The sequence below is a fragment of the Oratosquilla oratoria genome, chromosome 1 (genome assembly GCF_046742065.1).
Source record: "Oratosquilla oratoria isolate Oo_2021 chromosome 1, ASM4674206v1, whole genome shotgun sequence".
Classification (NCBI taxonomy): domain Eukaryota; kingdom Metazoa; phylum Arthropoda; class Malacostraca; order Stomatopoda; family Squillidae; genus Oratosquilla; species Oratosquilla oratoria.
Window position 1 is genome coordinate 110,253,011 of NC_134777.1, and position 5,000 is coordinate 110,258,010.

Below are 5,000 nucleotides of genomic sequence, written 5' to 3' on the forward strand. Positions count from 1 at the left end.
ATGTATATATGTATATATATATATACACATATATATATATATATGCATATACATACATACATATATATGTATGTATGTATATATATATATATATATATATATATATATATATATATATATATATATTATATATATATATATAGATATATATATATATTCAAGGAACGCATATTTTAGAACTGCTAGGTTTGATTTGAGTTAGCTGTATGAATATAATTTCAGTAGCTTCCTTACGAATTTATTCAGCTGAGAGGACAACCAAAGGTTTTTAGAGGATGTGTGAGGGGAATAGAACAAAGACTTGTGGAGCTGCTGGAAATGATTTACAATTACTTTTGTCAAAAGTTTCCAGAGTTGGGATGACCTACGGGGAGAGGAAAGTTTGCGTTTTAACCCCTTTACAGCGAACACCGACCAGTGGCTGAATAAATTCGCCGGAACGAAATTATTAGGTAATGCACTAACGGGGTTGGTACAGGAGACGTCATTGGCACTGAGGACTTTACCCTGTATTAGTTCGAGAGTGGAGGGGACGGGAGGGTAGTTTCCCTTTTCTGAATAAAATCGTCTTACGACAAACGGAAGAATATATATATATGTATGTATATATACATATACATATATATATATATATATATATATATATATGTATATATATATGTATATATATATATATATATATATATATATATATATATATATATATATATGTTGAGACATTCTGACAGGTTCACGTAAGCGGAGTCTTAGTCTTGAGTTTATTCCTGAAAAGCATACCTGCGAAACTAGTCAGGAATAAACTCAGACTAAGGCTTCTGTATTTCCTACTCCGCATATATATATATATATATATATATATATATATATATATATATATATATATATATATATATATATATATATATATATATATGCGAACCTCACACTTTATGGGTTAATCAAGAGGGGCATTACTCATAAAATGGAGGACGTCTCTCACAACTGAATGAAATTATCTGTGAGGCAGTTAGCAATATCACATATGAGGTATACAGCCATCTAGGGATATATAAATGCATTGTCGTGATGACAATCTGAAAAGAGAAAGGTGCCTACACCAGGAAGCGCTTAGCTCTGGCTAAAGCCTGTCTAGCCATACGTACCCGGATGGCCTGAACAAGTCATAATAATACAATCAATACGTAAAAATGCAAATAAAGGAGAAATAAATTATGTTTAGCGTTTCTTTTAGTGTGTAACATAGTAAATTGCAAAATAACATCAGCATGGGGACAGAACATGTGATTTAAGCAATTAAAGAAGATGTGAGAATGAAGAATACTGTTGCACTTACCAAATCAAAATGAAAATGCAAGACGATGATGAACAAAAATCAAAGAACGCACGGCGAGTTCGTTTTTTATTCGTCATGAAATAGAAATGGAAATAGATCAAAATAACGAACAGATGAGACATAAAATAAAATCTAAACAAATCGGGAAGGCGCCAGAAAAAACAAAAGGTTTTACCACACAGAAAAAAAATGATGATAAAAATGTGTTCATGTTATTGTCTACTTTTATAAAAGAGTCTGAAAAACTATCCTAAAAAGAGAAAGAAAGATATAAAGAAATAACAAAAAGAGAGGTTGAAAGAAAAAAGGAGATAAAAAGAAAGAAATAATGCAAGGAAGAAAGAAAGAGAGAAAGAAAGAAAGAGAAAAAGAGAGAAAGAGAGAAAGAAAAAAGAAAGAAAGAAAGAAAGAAAGGAAGAAAGAAAGAGAGAAAGAAAGAAAGAGAGAAAGAAAGAGAGAAAGAAAGAAAGAAAGAATGAAAGAAAGAAAGAAAGAATGAAAGAAAGAAAGAAAGAAAGAAAGAAAGAAAAAGTAAGAAAGAAAGGAGGAAAGACAGAGAGAAAGAAAGGAAGAAAAAGAAAGAAAAAAAGAAAAAGAAAATAGAAAGAAAAAGAAAGAAAGAAAGAAAAAGAAAGAGAGAAAGAAAAAAGAAAGAAAGAAAGAAAGAAAATTAAACAAATAAATAAAGAAAGAAAGAAAGAAAGAAAAAAAGGAAGGTCACTGACGTGCCTAATGAATTTTGTTCTAGCTAATGACTGCCGAATTTATTCATCGTAGGTTGGTCTCGTCGTCAGGGTTCCTTGTATTTTTTTTTTTTTTTTTAGTAATCGATTTCATTCAATTCAAAACACATATTGTTGCAAAAAGGCTATCAAGAAAGGTTGATACGAGAGAACCTTGAGAGGAAGAAGAACCGTGCATGAGTGAAGAAAATAAAAATTATTTAATAGTGTTTTAAAAAAATGGACAAAACAAAAGACAAAAGACAAAGACAAAAGCATACGACTTCAAGAAAGGTCTAAATTACCCATAGAAAATAAGATAAGAGAAATAAAGGTGAAAAATTAAAAATCTTTTAAAATATAGGTCGTAAGGATGTAAGTCTGTCGAAGAACTTCAGGAAAACCAAAGAAAAGAAAAAAAGAAAAGAAAATTCACACACACACACACACACACACACACACACACACACACACACACACACACACACACACACACACACACACACACACACACACACACACACACACACACATACATACACACACACAATCCGGTGGCGGATTGGTAAGGCACTGGCCTCACAAGCCGGAGAACCGGGGTTCGATTCCCCGGCCGGGCGGAGACAAGTTGGGTTTGTCTCCTTTCACGTGTAGCCCCTGTTCACCTAGCAGCGAGTAGGTACGGGACGTTAGTCAAGGAGTTGTGACCTTGCATTCCCGGTGTGTGGAGTGTGAGTGGTCTCAGACCTACCCAGAGATCTGCTAATAATGAGCTCTGAGCTCACTGCCGTAGGGTGGTGTCTGGCTGTCTCGAAAAGAGGCTGCAGCAGATCCGAGGTGAATACACACAAAGACACACAAAGACACACACACACACACACACACACACACACACACACACACACACACACACACACACACACACACACACACACACACACACACACACACACAAAATAGAAGACCAAGGGAGGAATTGCAAAATAGGACACGCTCATCAATTCCTCTGGAGGGTGAAATTATAACCTTCTTTGGAAGGAGAAATGATCACCTCCCAAGTAGGGTGAAATTATCACCTTCCAAGTAAAGCGAAAATATTACTTTCCCTGCAAAGCGCTAGGGAAGGGTGAAATGGTGGGAGAAATTAAAGATGAAATTGAAATCGAAATTGAAGTGAAAATGAATGCCAAAATATAAGTTGAAATTGAAGGCGAAATATAGGGTGAAATGGTGGACGAAAACAATGGAAAAACCGAGAGTAATGAAGACGATTGATGTCTCATCCATATTGCAAGACATCGTGGAAAAGGAATTGATGCTGTGGAAGGTTACACAGGAAGCCACAACCTGACAGATCTAAATATTCTCCCTTTCAACACTTTGAGATACTTTGCATATTCTAACGTCTCCGTTGCCCGACGATTCGAATCAGCTGGGAGTCACGAGACTGAACAAGACGGTCTTTACTCTGCTTCTCAGCTGATTAAAATCGCTTAAAATTAGCCAGAATAAATTATTCAAAATACGCCACTAAGTTGCAGTGGTTAAAGACTAAAGTGAGGAATATCGGAGTGGAGAGGAGGAGGAAGGAGGAAGGGAGGGAAGGGATGGAGAGGAGGAGGAGGAAGATGGGAGAGGAGGAGGAAGGAAGATGAGAGGAAGGGAAGATGGAGAGGAGGAGAAGGAAGATAGAGGAGGAGGAAGGAAGATGGAGGAAGGAAGATGGGAGAGGGTGGAGGGAAGGAAGATGGGGGAGGAGGAGGAAGGAAGATGGGAGAGGAGGAGGAAGGAAGATGGGAGAGGAGGGAGGAAGGAAGATGGGAGAGGATGGGGAGGAAGGAAGATGGGAGAGGAGGAGGAAGGAAGATGGGAGAGGGTGGGGGAAGAAGGATGGGAGAGGAGGGGGGAGGAAGATGGGAGAGGAGGAGGAAGGAAGATGGGAGAGGGTGGGGAGGAAGGAAGATGGGAGAGGGTGGGGAGGAAGGAAGATGGGAGAGGAGAAGGAAGGAAGATGGAAGAGGGTGGGGGAGAGGAGGAAGGAAGATGGGAGAGGGTGGGGAGGAAGGAAGATGGGAGAGGAGAAGGAAGGAAGATGGGAGAGGGTGGTGGGGGAGGAAGATGGGAGAGGAGGAAGAAGGAAGATGGGAGAGGAGGAAGGAAGATGGGAGAGGAGGAAACGAAGGAAGATTGAAGAGGGGGGGGAGGAAGGAAGATGGGAGAGGAGGAGGAAGGAAGATGGAAGAGGGGGAGAAATGAAGATGGGGAGGGTGGGGAGGAAGATGGGAGAGGGTGGGGGGAAGGAGGATGGGAGAGGAGGAGGAAGGAAGATGGGAGAGGAGGAAGAAGGAAGATGAGATAGGGTGGGGAGGAGGGATGATGGGAGAGGGGAGGAGGAAGATGGGAGAGGGGGGAGGAAGGAAGATGGGAGAGGAGGAGGAAGGAAGATGGGAGAGGGGGAAGAAAGAAGATGGGAGAGGAGGAGGAAGGAAGATAGGAGAGGAGGAGGAAGGGAGATGGAAGAGGATGGGGGGAGGAAGGGGGGGATAATTCAGATTCTCTCATCGAAAAGGAAAAAACCTTTGCACGAAATATTCGAAAGATCTGTGTAAAGGAGGAACACAAGGAAGATAAATAGGAGGAATAGGAGGGCGAGGAGAAAGAGAAGGAAGAGGGACAGGAAAAGAGGAAGAAGAGGAGAAGGAGGGAAAGAAAAATGAGGAGAAGAAGGACGGAGAGGAATGGGAGGAGGAGGAGGGAGGAAGGGAGTAGGAGGAGAAGGAGGAGGTGGAGGAGGAGGTGGGGAGTAGGAGGGGGGGGAAGAGGCGGGGTGAAGGAGGGGTGGAGGGGAGGAGGAGGTGGAGGCGGAAGAGATAGACGAGGAGGAGGAGGAGGAGGAGGAGGAGAGGAGGAATTGAGGAGGTAGAGGAGGGTGGAGGAGGAGGAGG